At 39.1% G+C, this 21,879-nt stretch overlaps 1 protein-coding gene and 1 long non-coding RNA gene across 2 annotated transcripts in view; one reads left to right on the top strand and one right to left on the bottom strand.

Annotated features, from left to right (window-relative positions):
* Positions 1–4,296: 4,296 nt before the first annotated feature.
* Positions 4,297–9,145, bottom strand: LOC125312296. The gene is made up of 4 exons (XR_007196596.1): positions 9,013–9,145; positions 8,605–8,660; positions 5,567–5,688; positions 4,297–5,382 (listed from the first exon to the last, which is right to left on the bottom strand). It is a non-coding gene; the product is annotated as an uncharacterized LOC125312296 (long non-coding RNA).
* An 8,462-nt stretch (positions 9,146–17,607) lies between these two features.
* LOC125312292 (integrin beta-1-like) overlaps positions 17,608–21,879 on the top strand; it is a 43,419-nt gene continuing 39,147 nt past the window's right edge. The window contains exons 1-4 of the mRNA XM_048270748.1: positions 17,608–17,711; positions 18,547–18,627; positions 18,913–19,017; positions 19,389–19,493. The gene's annotated coding sequence lies outside the window, so the exon portion shown is untranslated. The remainder of the gene's footprint in view (positions 17,712–18,546; positions 18,628–18,912; positions 19,018–19,388; positions 19,494–21,879) is intronic.

Here is a 21,879-nt window from a genome sequence, read left to right as displayed (position 1 = left end):
TTTGACAGTTTACCGGAACTTTTATTTAGTAAGGGGGGAAAAAACAGCTTTTAGAATACTGAACTTCATGTCGAGTGTAAGACTGTCATGATTCATGAGCAAAAATCAACGAATTATGTGGATGAATAAAATCCATCAGGAGACAAAACGTAAGCGCAACACACTTTTAAACTATGGCCAGAGACTTTCTAATGAGGAGACAGCACTCGAAGAATCTCCCATAGAAATGCATGAGGTTAGTTTGTAATGCAAACATGGCAGTCGTCTACACATATTCCACCGCAAAAAGTTGACATGTGAATACCATGTCAATCATGCCAATCATGTATGTTGTGAATACATCATGCCAACCATGTGTTGTGATCTCACTGTCCTAAATGTCTTACCCAGCGAGCTTGGTTACAGAAACAACCCCACAAGATGACCCAACAGCCTCAGCCCAGCGTTTGGGTTGAAAATATAACCCAGAATTCTTTAGAGTGTGTGTGTGTGTGTGTGTGTCATTTTGGTGGAAATCATACTCAATACTGCAGCTGCCCTAGCAACACACATGGCCGGGGCAATGAATGACACGGCACATCTTTGTGTGTGCGTCTGTGTGTGTGTGCGTCTGTGTGTGTGTGCGTCTGTGTGTGTGCGTCTGTGTGTGTGTGCGTCTGTGTGTGTGTGTGTGTATTTATGTTCCCATAGGTGTTTCTGTAAATGTATGACATGGGTCAGTGTGTGTGTGTGCGCGCATGCGTGTGTGTGTGTGTGTGTGCATCCTTACAGTGCCTTTTTAAAACAAATATTTTGGTTGTCTTTTTATCACCTATTTGTTGCATTGTAATGCTTCACTTCTACATTGTTCTTACACTGCACACACACACACACACACACACACACACACACACAGGCTGACCTCACCATGTTACTGAAGAGAACACAGACTCCCAGTCTAACACACTCACACACACACACACAGGCGGACCTCACCATGTTACTGAACAGAACACTCATGTCCCCGTCTAACACACTCTCACACACACACACACACACACACAAACTCACACACACTCACTCACTCACACACACACACACACACACACTCTAACACAGGAATATTTAACCTAAACCCCGAGCTGAACTTTGACTTGTTCTACCTGCTTTTGTACTCCTTCTTCGTGAGCTTTATGTCTGCCACCGAAAGCTGGAATAATCACATGGAGGGTGTGTGTGTGTGTGTGTGTGTGTGTGTGTGTGTGTGTCTTCTGAAGCTGAATGTTGTTGTTTCACTTGTCCAGAAGGACGTGATTGTTTTGATTATCGGCGATTATCTACAGGGTAATGCGATGGTTGTGAATGTCACATGTTGGGTGTTCTTAAGACTGGTGAGAGAGCGCCCTCCTCTGGCAGGAGAGAGTCATCACTGATCACCTTAATAAGATGGAGGGTCACTGTCTACGTTAACTCGACTATTTTACTGTCACTCAATGACTATCTGAATGCTGACTGGATGGCTACCTCACCAGAGGCGGGGTTTGTTATCATGGGTAACACAGGACGGACGGCGAAGTATGAAGGAGTGTTTCAAAGACTCCCAGATAGGACACACACACACACACACTGACAACACACTTTAGTTTACAACATAGGGACACACACACAAACACACACACTGACAACACACTTTAGTTTACAACATAGGGACACACACACAAACACACACACTGACAACACACTTTAGTTTACAACATAGGGACACACACACATACACACACTAACTAACAATTACACACCTTAGTTTCAGACACACAAATACAATCACACACACACACACACAGTCACTTGCACATGCACTCACACACATTCACACGTGTACTTATTACCTACTTACTCTCTCTTACACACACACACTCACACAGACTTTGATGTACCCACACTGGAGTATACACAAATCCATGCTCGCACACACACACACAACTCGGATCACACACAGATGCACAAAGCATAGAGCTGACAGACAGCTGCACTGATGAACACACACACACGTCTACACAGGCACGCTGTACACACACATAAAAACACACACACACATCTACACAGGCACGCTGTACACACACATAAAAACACACACACACCTATCTACACAGGCACGCTGTACACACACATAAAAACACACACACACATCTACACAGGCACGCTGTACACACACATAAAAACACACACACACCTATCTACACAGGCACGCTGTACACACACATAAAAACACAGGCACGCTGTAAACACACATAAAAACACACACACACGTCTACACAGGCACGCTGTATACACACACCATGTACAACCTGACATGAAAGCACACACATTCTCTCTCTCTCACACCTGCATACACAGACACACACAAGCAGGCACATTCATACACACTTACAAATACTGTATGTGCACACAGATTCTCTCTCTCTCACACACACACACACACACACACACACACACGTCTACATCTTCCTACAGCTGTCTGTCTCTAGCAGTGACTACTACGACATTCCAAATTAACAAATAAATGTTTTTATTTAGATGATGTGTACAAATGTGTCCTTTGATCCTCTCAAGGTCGTCCATTCGAAGACGCTCACCAATATGGGAGACCAATACTAATTTGGTGTTTTAGTATTTAAATATGACATTTGGGCCAATATTCAGTTTTAACAGAAACACTTCATGTAAGTATTTTCTCAAATATTTAGCATAATAATGGAAGAGTTTGGATCGATATGGGACTTGGTGGTTTAAACAACTGACTAAATAATTAAATATCTGGTTTTACAAGCATTTGTTTGTGATTCTGATCATAGAAAAATTAGTTCAAATATTCCATGTTATTTTTTCAGCATTTTCAGTTCATATTGAACTGTTCTTTCTCAATCACAGGAAAATAATAATTCCATTACTACGATTTTAATAATTAACTAGAAAAGCATTTCCTGAAGAAAATACAGTGCATGAAAATGCAAAAAATATCATGTAAAATATCATACAGAGTAAAAACAAACTATATTGGTTGCTAGGTAGATGAGGTTTAAAGTTGGAATGACTGAACAGTTAAATAGGTGGATAGTTTATATAGTTAAATACTTAGCTAACTTAGCTAATCATTTTTAGCAGTTTTGCTAAAAATGCTAACTAACATGCTAACTATGCTAACAATGTTACTTAGCTAATCATTTTTAGCAGTTTTGCTAAAAATGTTAACAATGCTAACAATGTTAGCAATGCTAACATACTAACTATGCTAACCATGCTAACTAGCTACAGTGGGTAGGAGTCATAGTTGATGACAAGTAACAGTTACAATGGCTGAACAGTTAAAAAGTTCAGTAGTTTAAAGGGTTAAATTGTGTAACAGTGAAATATTGTACTGAGGACTTTTATTTTTTTAAACAGTTTTTGGCAGAGGAAGCAGTTGAACAGGATGTGTAGTCTTAATAGGGCCAGTTTGTATGCTTAGCCTGAGACTGGCAGTTGATGCAGGTGGCTGTCAGTACACGATCTGTACCGCCTGCCAGATCCGTTTCTGCGCGATAAGATAATCGCGGCGATGCGCAGAAGTTCAACGTCTTTTACGATGGTTTACTTACACTACATGATCGGGTTCTACGCCATGCGCATTGTCAGTATTACCTATTCAGAGAACGAGAATGTATAATAAGTCAAGTTAACATTGTTTGTTGCAGTAATAAAGTTATAATAGTTAAATGTACATGTTTTAAGGAACCAACGGAAATGTATGGAGGCTACCCAGATAGCAAAGGAGGTCAATCAACATTGATTTGTCAGGGTTCGCGTTTCCTAGCTGCTAAGTTAGCAACTTAGCTGGTTGCAATGCAATTTCCCCATTGCCAACCAACCAACAGGTTAGCAACTATTTGGGAAAGCGATCCCAGATTGGTCGGTTTCTGTCAGACTAATCGAAATTCCATGATGAATCAACGGCATGAAAACGTGAAGAACGTAAAAAAAAATATATATATTTGTAGTTGTAACTTCTACAGACCAAAACCCTGGATGAGATGTAATGAAACAGCTTTTAGTTTACACTTAAGCTAGGTTACACAATTGACAGCTCTCATTAGCCTACATGCCATCTCCTCACGCTAACTGTTAAGTCTTTGTTTTCACATGTAACATTGTTATAATTTAATAATGAAATATGAACTGATCTGGGAACTGGATACTTTCATTTAGTGGCCCATAACGTTTGCATGCATCCACAGAAGACACCTGCGTGACGCTGGCGTTTCAGGAGGCAACACTGCATCAAAACGAGAGCACACATTCAAATTCACACATGGAATGATCATCAAATGACTCATTCCTTTACTGTGAACTTGCTAGCCTATGTATTTGCCTGTGTAAACTTGCAAAGATGAGTATGGTCACCTACATTTAAATGAATGCTGCCTATTACAACCATGAATAAATGCATTGAGAGAATGAGCCCTATAGGAGGAGAGGGGGGGGGGCAACAAGTAAACTAACTTGCTGTGTTGAGACAAGAACATGGACTCAATGACCGTTAATATAATTTTATAGGCACATAAGTATGATCTTATATAAATAACACTTCATTTTAATTCATGTAACATGAAAAAATACATCAGGTATTGTATGCAATTTCAAGCCCATAACATTTTCTAATGTTTTCACAACTATAACATTAAGCAAACATCTCACGATTGCTGCCCATTGCATGAGTACACTGTACAAAGAAATAGTCTATAAAAGGTTTTTGCTGTTAATATGTCATCACTGGACATTTTTTGAAATAGTGTTAAAATACTGTCACCCTACCTGACAGTCATGAGTACTTTGGTGGTTTGGTGCATGGCTATTAGACTAATGGCCTCCTTACACCAAACAACTTTGACAAGATTTGAGAAAAGATTCTTTAAAGATTGGAGTCTTTTGAGTAAAGCTTGAATGGGGGGCATTAGTTAAAATACTACAATCTTTTAAGAATCTTTCCCAAATCTTGACAAACTTGTTTGTTGTAAGGTGGCCACTAGAGGTTTCCCCTCCCACTCAAGCAATTAGGACGCCTTTCACACTGCTCCTGCTTGACCTATCCCTTCTGGCAATTTCCAATCAGAGCCATGCAAACATTTTTATCTGACATAATAGAGTGTGCGTGCCTCTCTCTACAAACCATGTGCAGTGGCAGAGTCATAAGCCTCAAAAACATGGCCAAACTTAGATGTCTAATGTCAAAACATGATTTAGATAACTTATTGATGCATTCATCTCCAGTAGGGTTGACTACTGCAATGGGCTTTTCCATTTGGTGTCACTGGGCCGAGTCATCATCTACTTCTTTGGCTTCATGTTCTGAGTCCTTGGGCTTTTCTGTGAAAGAGAATCACCTGGAGTTGACCATTTTAATGCACTTTATTTACACCGATGTATTATAAGTCTTTATGCAGTGGTTTGACACTGACTAAAATAGGAGAAATATGTCACCCTATAAGGACTTTCCAACTTTTTCCAGCTAAGGGTTACATTAAACATAAAAACATAACGGTGAACTTACGACATGAACTGTGCCATCTGACAATTTGGGGTGGCATTTTGTCATTCTATGTTGTTGAGTGATTTGTGTGTCCTGGGGGGGCTTGGTGGACTTGGTTGCACTGCACCTTCTGGTGGTTTGAACTGTTAAATGAGAGTGTGAGGGAGAAATAGGACAGACAAAATAATTTATTAGAATAATATTACTACAGCACTAAAACAGAGTATCATCATTATAATCATCATCATCATTCATTCACTGTAATACTGATTAGAAAAACAAAAGGGCAAACGCTAAGAATCTTTAGGTCATAATCCAATAAATACTCTGATGCATCTGTGATTAAAGAGAAACTATGCAGTTTTGGCCATTTATTTGCGGTTTTCTCACTTTTTACTCGCAGGTTTCTCTGCAGAGCTCCCCCTACAGCCTCAGAGTATATGATTTACGACACTCCTCAATCAGTCAGTCTGTCGTTTTCCTCCTCCCTGTTCCTCCGACAACAGTTACTCGCTTTCTACTTCTTTTTACTGGCTGTCACGACGAATGTCTGAGAAACTCCATCGCTACCTAGTTCTAGGCGGTACATTCTAATTTTTACATTTTAGTAGAACTAAAGCACTCATTTTCAGGTGCTTGTTGACAGCCATGTCAAAGAACAGGAAACTGGTTTGCCGACTACAAGTGAGCTTGTGCTCAGAGCACATAGAACCTATTTTATCAACTCACAGCTTTTCTCTGCTTCACTGAAATCACTCCTGGCACTGTCTTGTTAGACAGCCAGGGATGTGCACTGCTGAAATAACGTTAGCATGGAAAATAGTCTCTCCAGACATATTTCTTCTCATATTTCCACCCAGATGAAATTTAATGCCACTCTTCGAAAATTAGCTAAATTTAATACATTTTAAGACCTTAAAAAATGTATATTTTATTTAAGACGTTTTAATACTTTTTAAGGATCCAATGGAGACCCTCTATTGCTTCTAGTGGTCATACCTTATTTTTAGGATCAGTTGAATTGTTTTGAGATTTTTTTTGTAACAGTCTTTACTATGTTAGATATTCATGACATACCTTCTTTGTGATCACTGCAAACCATATTTTTTATTTTTCCTCTTTAGCATTATAAACAATAAATGAAACTGGAAACAATTGAACCAGGAGACTTTGTCACAAGACAAAACAGATGTCTCAAAGCCCATTAGATTAACAATGAGCCTACTGCGGTTTAGATTTGTATGGCAGCAACGTTATAGACAAATAGACTAGGCTAGCTAACGTTACACTGACACAACGTAACTTAATGCTCTGAATTCGCAGCCAACATGAAATCCATAACTTTTTGATCACCAAGTTGACATTTCCAGGTCAACCACAAATAATTCCGCTTCTTTTTAATATCATCCAATAACTAATTCAATGGATAGGTTCGAATATAGGCTACTAAAAATTAACAGTTATAGAGATCAACGTGAACGTGAGTCAGTTACTGTAAGAACCGTGGCGTGGTTTCATCTATGTGATAACGATCAAGTGTGTAGGCCTACGGTTGATATAGGCCTACATATTCTATACGATTTACACGTAAAAAAAAAAAAACATGGATAAGCTGAAAGAAACTTGTGTTTTACAGTTTTGCAAAAATAATAAATGCATAGCTAGTGAAATCATTTCACTATCCTAGTCGCGAGAGACCTCTTGCTGGCTTGCTTGCTCGACATCACACTTGCGGCTACGCGCTCCCCACTGACACACCTTTTTGCATTACATTTCATTATGCTGACATACACCACAGTTTTACTTTGGCATACATTTACTGACTTCTGTACATAGTTTATTTAATAAACCTATTTTTGTGTTTAATATACTCCGGTGTGGTCTCCCCCTTTTATGTTGTGGCGGCCTTGAGCCAGGAAGTCATGACACATAGGAACTCTGGATCTAATTCATAGTGACCATTGGGTCCTTGGTTACCTGTCTGACCAAGGCCCTTTGTCCCGGATTACTCAGCCAGATCTAGAAAGACCGTTGGTTGTTCCAAACTTATCCATTTCAGAACGATGGAGGCTACTGTGTTCTTGGCCACTTTCAATGCTGCAAAATGTTGTTATAGATCACTGTGTCTTCACACAACCCTGTCTCACAGGTCTACAGACAATTTTCTCAACCTCATTGGCTTGGTTTTCACTCTGACATGCACCATCAACTGTGAGACCATATATACAGTATCAAGCAGACTTAAACTGCCACCTCTTGGCGAAAAGTTAATAGTTTTGCATATTAGTAGTAATACATTTCACGCAGCTGCGTGAATCACGGAAAGCGCGAATGAAGTGGACACTTCTAAAAGGGACCCACGGTACAGTAGCTGAAGGTCTGTGGCTAAAGCAGCCATAATGAAAGTGTTATCATTGTTTGGATACTTCACACACACGTGCTTTTTAACCGCATAGACTACAACTACCAAGCTGGAATCAAAGCACATCGACTCCCCTCTCACACCCTAAACACGCACTTCGAACAAACAAAAAAGCGCCTCAGTCTCACGGTATAGGCAAAACTGTATCGGACCGGTGTAACGTTGGTAGGCAACTAAATCATCAATCTTTCTGTGGAGTGTTGGAGTATTGTGTGTAGATTGAGATGAGAGAATTTAATTAATTTTAAGATGAGTCTGAAACTTACAATGTGGAAAAAGTGAAGCACTGTGAATACTTTCCTTATGCACTGCAAATATCCAAAGCCATTTTGGGAAAAGGCTCTTGAGATATAAAAGTGCATCTAAAATAAATAGAATATTGTGGAAAAGTGTGTTGGTTCAAGTAAAACAAACAAAACAAAAAAACATGTTATAAAATTAACAAATCTATCGTTCTGTGTCATTGTTGACAAAATGATCGGAGGGCTCAGAAGCCCCTAGCATTTTGGGGTGCCCAAAATTTCTAGCGACGCCCCCGACCTTGGTATTTTAAAAATTCAGACTACGACCTTGTCTAGAACATGTGCTGAATAACAGGTCTCTTAACTAACGTTAACCAGTAAAAAAAAGTACTTACCGCACATATTTCCATGTCCTTTGGTGAAGTTAATCGTGGTCTTTAGTGGCATCAACCTGATAAATAAATGCACATTATTTACCTTAACCTTAGCCCATAAACCTTCAGATGAAACACAGCAACCTAACTAATCCAACACTTAATATTTAGTAAGATAGCTAAATATTAAGTGTTGGATAAGTTAAGATAGGTTGCTGTGTTGGCATGAATGAATACTAGCAAATGCTCAATGTGGTCCCTATTTAAATTACCGTTACTGTTACGTTAATGATTAGCATGATTATTTCTACCCAAACGGCTAACGATAGCTAACGTTCACTGTTAACAATTGCCATATAGTGACATTACGTTTAACCAACAATAGCAACATTTCTAAAGACAGTGAACATCTGAACGCTGTACTCTTACCTGCACAATCTGTGAACATAATTCGTCGGGTGTAGTCAAAATATATTTTTCTGCGAAGTTGGTCTCGTCAAATGTGCCGCTTCTTGGCCGTCAACTGTTTCAAGACATGCGTGGTACAGATATTACAGAGGAATCGTTACGTCTTCTACTACGTAATTATGCGCAGAACGGATCTGGCAGGCGGTACGGATCGTGTACTGACAATGGCCCGAACACCTGCCATAGGATTCTAATTGCTTAACGGCTCTATTGTGATGTCATCAGCCCATGTTAAGTCTATGGGGAAATTTTGAGTAGTTTTTAATTAATAGTTTAAAAAGTATAATTAATAGTTTAAAAAGTATAAAAGTTACAAAGATGAAAAATACAAAGCCCCCATGTCCTAAGTAAGACCTACGTAACATAGTTTGAATGAAGTTTCTACGTTAAACGGTTGAAGCTGCATTAACTGCGTTAGAAGAAGAAACCGCAATTCCAGGGAATTACCAGTGCATGAAAATGCAAAACATATGGTGTGAAATATATTGTTAAAACAGATGATGTGCTAATTGGCAACCAACATGATGAGGTTTAATATAGTTCAAATGACTGAACTAGGTAGATGTGGTTTAATATAGTTGGAATGACTGAACTAGGTAGATGAGGTTTAATATAGTTGGAATGACTGAACAGTTAAATAGGTGGATAGTTTAAAAGGTTAAATTATTTGCTAGGTAGACAAAGTTTAATATAGTTGGAATGACTGGACAGTTAAATAGGTGGATAGTTTAAATGGTTAAATTATTTGCTAGGTAGATGAGGTTTAATATAGTTGGAATGACTGAACTAGGTAGATGAGGTTTAATATAGTTAGAATGACTGAACGGTTAAATAGGTGGATAGTGTAAAAGGTTAAATTATTTGCTAGGTAGATGAGGTTTAATATAGTTGGAATGACTGAACTAGGTAGATGAGGTTTAATATAGTTGGACTGACTGAACAGTCAAATAGGTGGATAGTTTAAAAGGTTAGCCTGAGAAACTGATAGGGTCCAGGTGGCCTGGCCACCTGGCCTAGGATTCTAATTGCTTAACGGCAGTCTTAATAGAGCCATATTGTATGCTTAAAGCCTGAGACAGAGTATATAGTTTAAAAGTTAAATGTAAATAGTGTAATGGATGTTGATAGACAGAAAGTTGAATGGATGTTGATAGGCAGATTGTTTAATGGATGTTGATGGATAGTTTAATGGGTGGATGAGTGAATGGTTTGAAGAGCATGAATGGATAGAAAGTTGGATGAAATGTGTCTTATATCCTTGTAGAATGGAGAAACACAGAGAGTTGGTCTAGTTCAGTAGAAAGCAGTTGATACAGGTGCAATCAGTTGAACTGATTCTTTGATGGGGCCTAGATGAGCAGCTGGAAGATGATACAGGTGCAAATCAAGTTAATTAGTCCATTGTGATGTCATCAGCCCATGTTAAGTCTATGGGGAAATTTTGAGTAGTTTTTAATTAATAGTTTAAAAAGTATAAAAGTTATAAAGATGAAAAATACAAAGCCCACATGTCCTAAGTAAGACCTACGCAACGCAGTTTGAATGAAGTTTCTACGTTAAACGGTTGAAGCTGCATTAACTGCGTTAGAAGAAGAAAAATAACTAGATGTACCGCATAGCGGTACAAAATATGACCGCCGCTCAGTCCTGTACATCCGTTCTGCGAAAATAAATCACACTTCAATTTGTCTCCATATTTTACTCCATCCCCCACTCTTGAAACTTTTGTGTATGCTTGTTTGGCATGCCTGAGTGTGTGTGTGTCGGCTGCACAGAAAAGTAGCCTACTGGTGCTGAAAAGGTGAATAGATTGTAGAATAGCCAAAGAAGATGTAGCATTGTTATAAAACCTTTAAAATCTCTAAACAATCACAAGTAGGGCAGTTCATCACAGTTCATCCATTGCAACTGGATTGATGAAAGGTCACTTACACCTGTTGGCTACATTGTATTTGGGAAAAGCAAAAGGTATCAGCATAATGTTATTTATTTATTTATGTATTTATAAACAAAAACATCTCTGTCAGTTCCATGCCGTTTTCAACAGCTATTAAAAACAAAGGTCATTTTTGGATGGATGGATTTTTTGTGAATGTTTCTTCTTCTACATAAGATTTTAGTCATCTTTAGTTCATGTAATACTTTATTGTCAATGCACAAATTAAGTAACAGTAGTCTAAAACGTTATTGTTAATGCACAAATTAAGTAACAGTAGTCTGAAACGAAATGCTGTTTTACATCTAACCAGTGGTGCAAATAACTGACATGTCCAAATGGGCCTTGATGAAATGCGTCGCTAGACTGTTCATACACATTTTAACGGGCCAAAGTTGAAGAGCTTTTGTCCGTTATTGTTCGTGCAAATATAGGCTGATTCATGTTCCCTTGCATTGTGTAACTGAGGTCCATGGCTAGTCTGGCTTTCATCAGACCAAGCTCAATCTTTTAAGAAATCAAAAAATAAATAGCAGGCAGATCAGTCTGGGTTCACCCAGCCTAGTCCAGGCTGGTAGTTTAAAAAGTATAAAAGTTACAAAGATGAAAAATACAAAGCCCACATGTCCTAAGTAAGACCTACGCAACGCAGTTTGAATGAAGTTTCTACGTTAAACAGTTGAAGCTGAATTAAATGCGTTAGAAGAAGAAGAAGAAGAAGAAGAAGAAAAAGCCTTGGAATAACAGTACAGTGCATTTTCATGCACTGTAATAATATTTCCATTTCTACGATTTTTTTTTAGATAATCCACCGCTTTGTTGTTTGAAGTACCCTTGAGAGAAATGAGAGACATAGTATTTCTGACAGATCCTCATCATTCAAAAGACATTCAGAAGTACTCTGGTCTGGTGGCAGGCAATTGGCCTCATTCACCAACCGTTCTTACGAAGAAATTTGTTCTTAAAACCCACTTACGCAGTTTTTACGAAGATTATGGTATTAAGTATAAATACTCTTTTGATCCCGTGAGGGAAATTTGGTCTCTGCATTTATCCCACACACTAATCCCGGCGCACTGAGCTGCCTGCAACAACAGCGGCGCTCGGGGAGCAGTGAGTGGTTAGGTGCCTTGCTCAAGGGAACTTCAGCCGTGCCTACTGGTCGGGGTTCGAACCAGCAACCCTCCGGTAACAAGTCCGAAACGCTAACCAGTAGGCCACGGCTGCCCCTAAACGGCTTCTAGAAGAGTAGAGATTAATCAACATCTCATCCATGTCCATTCATCATGTTCTGAAGCTCCTCTAGAGCGCAACAGGTAAGGATATTCACCAATGTTGTCTTGTTCTTAGGTAAGAACAGAATCTACGAACACTCAAGAACACTCTTAAGCACATTTGAGAACTGACTTGTTTGTAAAAAATCAATGGTTATTGCATTTTCATCATATCTGCAGGTGTAATATATAATAGAATTTAAATAACAACTACCTGTATATATTTTATAATTTAGGATATTTTTGAATGAAAATATTATAATAATTTTTTTAATAAAATAAATTCCACTATTTTACAAAGCATTAATGTATTTTAGAATAAATAATTAACACAACAAAAAACACGTTTTCACTTTTATTACTAGCTACTAAATATAACGACTTATTTACTGTTCAATTCCTGCAGCAGTGCTTTCACTTCAAAGTGTGTCATATACGGTAATCACAATTGTCTTGCTCATGTAGTTTATAATATATGGTACAAATGAAAGCTGGTGCCTCAGCCTCAATTTTGAGTGCACACAGGCCCTGTAGTATCATGCCCTTTTAGGGTGTTTACCTCTACTAATTAAGAACAATTGGCACGCCCCGTCAACTTAAGAAGAAATGGGATTCAGCATGATAAGAACAAAACTAAGAAGTTTTAAGAAGAATCATTGCAGTTCTAGGGTCCAATATGTGGGCTAGGCTAAGATATTTTAATCAACCCGACGCACAAATATTAATTAGGACAGAATTATACCCGACCCGCGATCCGACCCGGTTATTTACAAAATGTGTGCTTTTGGTTATAGCCTGCATGCATGTAGGCTATTTCGAAAACAGACATGGTGAGGCAAGGTAGGCAAGAGAGATACATTGCTGGTCAAAACATTAGCGTAAGAACAGGTTTATATGCTGAATGAAGCACAAAGCTTTACTAAAGCACATCCACTGTTTAAAGTCACAAACACAACGAACTAAGGTAACTTTTATGCATGCACGAACCTATACATACCAGTAGATATGGCTGTGTAGTCTGTCCCATAACATTTATTCCTGCAGGCTGCCCATTTTGGCTGTCATACTTTTAAATGGCTTCGTAAGAAGTAGGCCTACATAGACCATAACTTGTACTACTGTCATCTTCTTTAAGAGCTTTTCCCAATATTTCCCATAGCCTATATCGCTTTTCCTGAAGGGGTGTCTTTATTATTTTAACTCTAGTCTTCAGCTTCTTTACTGTTGACTTTACTGTATTGATGCTTTACTGTATTGATGCTAGCCTTCTTGTGATATTTTAAGGCCTATTTGTAGAAAATATATAATTAATTAATTTTAACTGACCTGCCCGCAAATGACCCGAATATTATTAAAATATTTAGTTTATGACTCATAACCGCGGGTGACCTGCAAGCTTACGAGGGGGGTTGTGGGAGATTCAGGTAGGGTTGCGACTTTTTGGACTCACCCACTCTGTCAAAGAGACGTGAATCATGTTTTGGCCTATAAACCTTTAAAAATATTGAAAACGGATCATTGATCAGGGAAAAAAATATCATGGATCAGGATTTTCCTCGGCCCTCCCCCCAGGCCAACAAAATTATCCTGGGCCTTCCTCTAAGGCTTAAAAAATTCTCTTAGGCCCCCCCCCCGACGATCGCCCTAAGGGCTAAGGGTCCAATATGTGGGCTAGGCTAAGGGTCCAACATAGGCTAAGGGTCCAACATGTGGGCTAGGCTAAGGGTCCAACATGTGGGCTAGGCTAAGGGTCCAATATGTGGGCTAGGCTATGGGTCCCGTGTGTCTGCCAATGTGTCCTTGACTGGAAAATGCCCGACAACCTGGCAACACCTCTGGTTACCCATACGGAAAAAAACTGGAAAAAACATATAAGAATGTACCACTACCTCAGTAGTAAATCTTTATATAAGGATAATATGTGCAATATATGGTTTACTCCTGAAAGTGGCCCCTTTTGCATTTTTCTCATACAACTATATTATGAGAAACAAGTATTCATAAAGTGAACATTGTGTATGACATTTATAGGTAATGTGCATGATAAACTATAGTTTCTTTAAATGTTCCATGTAATGTTCGTAGTTTTTAATTATATGTTGCAGTTTAAAATGTGTATGCTTTTTATATGGAAATCAACCCAATTATATATGTTTTTTGTTTGAAGTGTGTATTCAATGTAAAAGGAATCTATGATGTCTTTCTATGATTCTTATATGTTCCATGTAATGTTTGTAGTTTTTAATCATATGTTGCAGTTTAAAATGTGTATGACTTTTATATGTAAATCAACACAATTATATATGTTTTTTGTTTGTAGTGTGTATTTACTGTAAAAGGAATTTATGATGTCTTTCTATGTTTCTTATATGTTCCATGTAATGTTTGTCATTTTTAATTATATGTTGCAGTTTAAAATGTGTATGCTTTTTATATGTAAATCAACCCAATTATATATGTTTTTTGTTTGAAGTGTGCATTCAATGTAAAAGGAATCTATGATGTCTTTCTATGATTCTTATATGTTCCATGTAATGTTTGTCATTTTTAATTATATGTTGCAGTTTAAAATGTGTATGACTTTTATATGTAAATCAACACAATTATATATGTTTTTTGTTTGTAGTGTGTATTTACTGTAAAAGGAATCTATGACGTCTTTCTATGTTTCTTATATGTTCCATGTAATGTTTGTCATTTTTAATTATATGTTGCAGTTTAAAATGTGTATGACTTTTATATGTAAATCAACACAATTATATGTTTTTTGTTTGAAGTGTGTAATTACTGTAAAGGAAATCTATGATGTATTTCTATGTTTCTTATACTGTATGTTCCATGTAATGTTTGTCATTTTTAATTATATGTTGCAGTTTAAAATGTGTATGACTTTTATATGTAAAGGAAATCTATGATGTCTTTCTATGTTTTTTATATGTCAACCAATTTAAAATTACTGTCACTATAAAAAAAACATAGTTTTTCTTTTTGACTTCTGTACACAATTCTGTACACTTTTAAACTGCTAGAGCAGACATGGTTAACATGCAATTATTAATTCCTGCCATGTAGTGGTATATGTCAATCTAGATCTGTAATATAGAAAACATAGGCCTAGACGTTTCACAGATGTAAACATTCAGCTTTTTTATTAAGTGAAAACAAACAGCTATACAAACTACAGTAGCTGTACTACTTTAGATTACAATTAACATGCCAATCTCACTAACATGCCCTCAACACTAATTAAATGGGCTCCAAAGGCAGAAGTTTAACTGTGAGGTGTGGAGGTTTTACTTTTAGATCTGAGCTCGGTAATCTTGGCATTGATCGTGGTTCCATGGACAGTGGAGTCCCTGGAAACCTCTCAAGAGTTGCACCTACACATGAAACAAACACAGAAAAATGCAAACATGTACTATAGTAGGCTGTAGTCAGGAGATACAGAATAGTGCACTGAATAGTGAATATGAACATAAAAGCTTTCATAAAGCTGAAAACCTACTGTAAATGGCATCCAATTTATTTTTGTCCAGTGGTAGACGAGTATCTCCTCCACTTCTTTTGGTCCCCCGAAGATTGCTCACCAGTAATATTTCCAATGGGAAGACTGCAGTGAGGAGATGCCTCACAAACACAGTGGCTGAATTTGAATTGAGGGCATAGGCCCATGCTAGTTTGTCAATCATGACTCCAGTCCCAGGATGAATCTCCACCTGTTTAGATAAGGACCCAAGGAGAGCATCTCAACATATGTGAAGCAATATTCCTGATTAAAAGCATTCTAGGGTCTATTTGAGCATGGGAACGAGTCAAACTTTTGTTCAAAAGTGATTTTAAACGCATAGCAGCATTTTCAAGTTTGATGGATGGAAGCATTCACAGCACTTTAGCTTGCAATGAACACTCTATGGACAGATCGTAGGATGCATTCAGTCGCAATTTAACCACTAACAAGGCTCAATATAGAATCATACTTCATCAGTTGTATTACATTAAGTGTACACAAAGTTAATTTAAAAAGAATGTTTATGAAGACTCTGTTCAAATGGACCCTAGAATGATTTTTTCCCAGAATATTGCTTTAAGATACTGTATAAAGGGTTAGACATACTCATTGCAAGGACGTCTCACATACAGTACATCTATTTTCTATCTTAAGTATTTATTTATTCTTTGAAAATAGATTACCTTAGATGGCTGGGAGACAGTTGGTGATGGAATGGGGGGAGATGCAGATGTGGCTGTAGAGAGCCTAGAACTTGGGGACTTATCAGGGGTGGGCCCTGAACTGGATGTTGACCGAGGAGAACCTTGCAAGGTCAGCCTTGGTGTGCTAGTCTTAGGAGGTGTAATTGAATCCATTATTTTGTTCATGCCATATAGGAGTCCTGGCACATCTAGTTGCAGAACAAGACAGGAACAGAACAGAAACACACTGGAAAAAAAGTGTTAATATAAGTGTTAATATAACAGAATTTTACTGTTTATTTTACAGATCTGTATTTTTAAAATACCATTTAATTTACAAAAAGAGACTGTGATTTTACATGTCAAATGTAAACTAACATGAAATCACTGTAACTGTGAAAACACACAATATTCCTGTTCTTTTACAAAAAACCTATTAGAAATCCAAATATTTATTGTTAAAATACGTTCACAAATATATCGTAATTTCACAAATATTTGCCTGTTATTTAAGGGAATAAACTGTAAAATTCAACTGTAAAACTCTAAAAAAAGTAGAAAATCATTTAAAGTTACTGAGAAATTAAAAGCAATAACAATTTAATTAGTAATTTTACTATAATTTCTTTCTTAAGTGACTCATGTTTTCATTGAAAATAACTACAATTACTGTAATTTCCTAGATGGTAACATTTATTAACATTATAGGCTATTCATTTATATTGAAAGGACATCTAAACAGACATAGGGAAAGTGAAGGAGGCCAATACCAGGATAAAACCACATAAACTAGGCTGTATGCTTTTCATCTGTTTCCTTAACCTAGCCTACCATTTAAAAGCATTACATTCTGTCAGAACAGATCTTATGAAAGAGCATTAATATGCAACGTCTCCCTGCACACACACGTACACCAAAAAAAAACGTCTCACGGCACCTGAACCGGAACAACGTGACGACAACAACGCGACATGTCATTGGAGTACATGCTTTGAAAAGCGCGGGTCCCGTTTGGGTTGGTATGGACAGAGAATGTCCTAATAAGGGACGGGCTGGTATGGGTTGGTCAACGGGATCTGTTTGAGAAGAAGAAGACACCCCATTGGCTGTTGGGAACATCAGTCTTTGACGTTACGCTAAACTAACACTAAACCGGTGTCAACCCAACAACATCGCGCGGCGGTTCCCGTTTGGTCGACTTCGAAGTGAATAGCAGCTAATGCCCGATGTCAAGGCTAGAGGAAGGACGAAGGTAGAAGGTAAGTATCAAACTTACTTAAAGCTGAGTAGCATTGGGTTTATTTACCACCATGCCTCTGAGTTTACTCAGTCGGCACCGAATCCGCTAGCATGTCGACATGTAAGCTAACTATGATGAACAAAAGCACGACTGGCGGCCTCGGCGTCTTCACGTTGTGTAATTATATATTGTGAACTATTTTTATTATCATTGCTAGTGTGTGATGCCAATGAAACACTCTCTTGGGCACGGAATAAATTATTTATTTTTGCCCGTTAACTTCGCTAGTTAGCTAGCTAGCTAACGTTGGCACAGTAAACTAAACGTGAATGGAACTGCTGGTTATGTTCACTAGCTAGAGTAGGTGTAGGACTTTGGTTAAACTTTGCTGAAAGCTGAAATGACACGTTCAGCAACTGTGTGGTAGTCTACTAGTTTTAGCAAAAATATGTTCGGATAGTTTATTCAGGGCTCCAGTGTGCGACCAATGTGCGACCAAAAATCTGCTTAGTGCGACTAATGTTTTTTTATAGCCTATGTCCCCGCTATTTCTAATAGACCTACGTTAATTACTTAACTAATTCATGCAGCTTTTCTTGCTATGCCCTGCGCACTCTGCCTCTCTCATTCTCCTACGCGAAGTTTCATTGTTTTTTAAAAGATGTTTAGATGCTTTAGTTTTGTTTCATCAACGTTGTCACGACCAGCCACTAACGTTAGCTTACCACTTAACAGTGAGCCATTACGTTTGCATTTGTGATCTAACTGACACAGGCGGAGAGAAAGACGAACATTTGTTTAGAGCTGCAACAATGAACAATAATCGATTATTACCCCTCTTGCCTTTTCTACAGAACCCAATGTTGAGTCAGCTAACGAGGTGCAGTGGGAAGGCTCTCAGTACAAAAAGGGACACTTTCTGTGTTTAAACCAAGGTGAGGCTCTTGAATTCGGACAGATTGAGCTCATGCTTCTGATCCAGGACCAGCATGTGTACTTTATTGTTACACCTCATGACGTGTCTTATATGCCAGCATTTGCATTGTATGAAGTGAAGCAAGCAAGGCAAAGCATGAAATGTTGGAAGCCTGAGCAGAAACTAGATTATTATCCTGTGTACAAGCTTTGTGGGACGAGTAATTTCACTTAAGCATAGCATTGTTGACTCAGAGTAAGTTAAAAGTTAAAATTTGACACTAATGTTTGGATATCATGGATAGGAGTTGAGGACCTGGAAGACCTGAGCTACCTGCAGGAGAGTGACTTCCTTTCTTTCCTGAGACCAATTGAAGCCAGGAAACTTCTGTCACTGCTCAGAAAGTCAAGTATGCGTTTCAATTTGTACCATCAACTTTGACATTAGAAAAATGTGCATAGTCAAGATATATTTATTAGGTACACCTGTTCAAATGAATGCAGTCCAATACAGAAGTTATACTATGAATTATACTTCAAAGAATCTTCTCTACATTTTTGTTGATGTTTTCAAAAAGGTGATGACTAAACTATACCTTGTTCATCATTGATTTCATAGTGGGTGTTGGTGGTGGTGTACTCTACTGCATTATATTGCAAAAGGAACATTTTGAAATGTGTCAATTGGCTACTGAGTATTTATGTTGGGTATTAATATACCCAGATTGAGCTATGTGATGTCTGTATGGTTAAGTATTACTACTATCTGTCCTTTATTAAGGCCAACAAGATGTCTTGGACAGTCCTCCAAGCAACCAGAGCAACCAACAGTTCAGAAGTACCAGTACAAGTCCAGTAACACAGTCTGACGAGATGCACCTTTCTGGTGAGTATATGCATCTGTTGCACAGAATCACTTTTATGAAGAAATTACAAGCCTCTTTGCGCATTAGCATAACGCGGGAAGGAATTGGGATGGGGGATGTGTTGCATATCCTTGAAATCGTCTCCTCATTGGCTACACGGACATGTAAGTCCCGCTTGGAAGCTCTTTCAGAAGCAACCCTATTGGCCCATCAACGTTGGATGACAGATTCATGGCTCGCATGCCTCATTGGCTTAGAATATATTGAAGCCAGCGACAACAATGGACATCATACTCAAAATCGCTGTTTTCCCTCAGAAAAAAAAGTTAACGTTTCGTTTTTTCGTTATGCATCTTTTTTGTTTGTGATGGCTTGTACGATTTCTCGATATATTGTCAATGAAACAATGCAGATATTTTACATCTATGGATTCTTACGAACTTCATATGGGGGTAGGGTATTTTAAGACATTTTTAGATCTAGTAAATATTATTTTTGCATGGAAAGCTTTACCTGTATCGATTGTTGAACCTCAGCTTTCAGCTGGTATATAACATTACTATGGAGCTGCATGATAAGCCGATGTAGGTTCATTTTTGGTGTCTGGGGGGTGGGGGGGCACAGTGAGTGTCCCGAATTGTCGACAGGTGCTTCGAGAGGATTATTTTTTTTTGCTATATATATATATATATATTATTTTATATATATATATATATATATATATATATATATATATATATATATATATATAACCGAACCGCTTCTTTGCTCGCTTTGAAGCACAAAACAGCACCTGCCCACAGAAGACCCATCCCCCTCTACATGAGCAGCCCCTGTGCCTCTCTGCCGACAGCGTGAAGAGGACACTTGCTGCTATCAACACCCGTAAGGCAACAGGTCCAGACAACATCCCAGGTCGCGGCGCTGAAGGACTGCGCGGGGAGCTTAAGGATGTCTTCACAGACATCTTTAACACTTCCCTGAAGCAAGCCATCGTCCCATCATGTTTCAAAGCTGCCACCATCATACCTGTGCGAAGAAAACTGCTCCATCCTGCTTCAATGACTACCGCCCGTGGCACTGACACCCATCATCATGAAGTGCTTTGAGCGGCTTGTCATGTCACATATCAAAGCCATTCTCCCCCCACCCTGGACCCTTCCAGTTTGCATACCGAGCCAAGCGGTCTACAGAGGATGCAATCTGCTCTGCCCTCCACCCAGCCCTCACCCACCTGGAAAAAAGAGACTCATATGCAAACTTGACAAACTGGGACTCAGTACCTACCTCTGCAACTGGCTACTGGACTTCCTCTGTCAGAGGCCCCAAGTAGTAATGCGATGTTGGCAACAATACCTCAAGCAGCATCACACTGAGCACAGGGGCCCCAAGGCTGCGTGCTCAGTCCGCTGCTCTTCACCCTGCTGACGATGACTGCACTGCAACCTACAGCAACAATCACATAGTGAAATTTGCTGACGACACAACTCTGGTGGGTCTCATCACCAAGGGCGACGAGACTCCATACAGGTTGGAGGTCAACCATCTGACCACGTGGTGCAGGGACAACAACCTCCTGCTGAACGTCCAGCAAGACCAAAGAGATTGTTGTTGACTTCCGGAGAGGTCACACCCAACACCTGCCACTGACCATCGGACGGTGCTGTGGTGGAGAGAGCGAGCAGCACCAAATTCCTGGGGTGCACATCAGTGAAGACCTCTCCTGGACCACCAACACTGCATCACTGGCTAAGAGAGCTCAGCCGCCTGTACTTCCTCGCGGAAACTCAGGCGAGCAAGTGCTCCACCAGCCATCATGACCACATTCTACCGAGGCACCATTGAGAGCATCCTCTCCAGCTGTATCGCTGTGTGGGGCGGAAGCTGCACTGAATACAACAGGAAAGCCCTGCAGCGCATAGTGAACACAGCTGGAAGGATCATTGGTGCTTCACTCCCCCTCCCTGAAGGACATTTACACCACCCACCTCACCCCCAAAGGCGACCAAAATTGTGAGTGATGCAAGTCACCCCGCTCACAATCTGTTTGATCTACTGCCCTCTGGGAAGAGGTACAGAAGCCTGCGCTCCCCCCGCACTACCAGACTCACCAACAGCTTCATACACCAAGCTGTAAGGATGCTGAACTCTCCCTCCCTCCCCCTCCACCCTCAGCTACATAACATCCTGGACATTGGACCCACAATGGCCGCCTGCACTACTCCACTTGCACACTTGAACACTTGCACACTTGTACACTTGTACACTTTACAACTTGGTGTTGTTGTCCTGAAAACACAACACTTCTGCTGCTCTTACATAACTTGCACCACTATGCCACTTTCTTTATTACTTAGGTCAAACAGAACTACCCAAGCCTTTTATTGGCCTGACTTTGCACTAGTA

This window comes from Alosa alosa, chromosome 19, assembly GCF_017589495.1.
Source record: "Alosa alosa isolate M-15738 ecotype Scorff River chromosome 19, AALO_Geno_1.1, whole genome shotgun sequence".
NCBI classification, from domain to species: domain Eukaryota; kingdom Metazoa; phylum Chordata; class Actinopteri; order Clupeiformes; family Clupeidae; genus Alosa; species Alosa alosa.
Note: the sequence above shows the minus strand (reverse complement) of the source record. Positions and strands in the feature narration are given on the sequence as shown.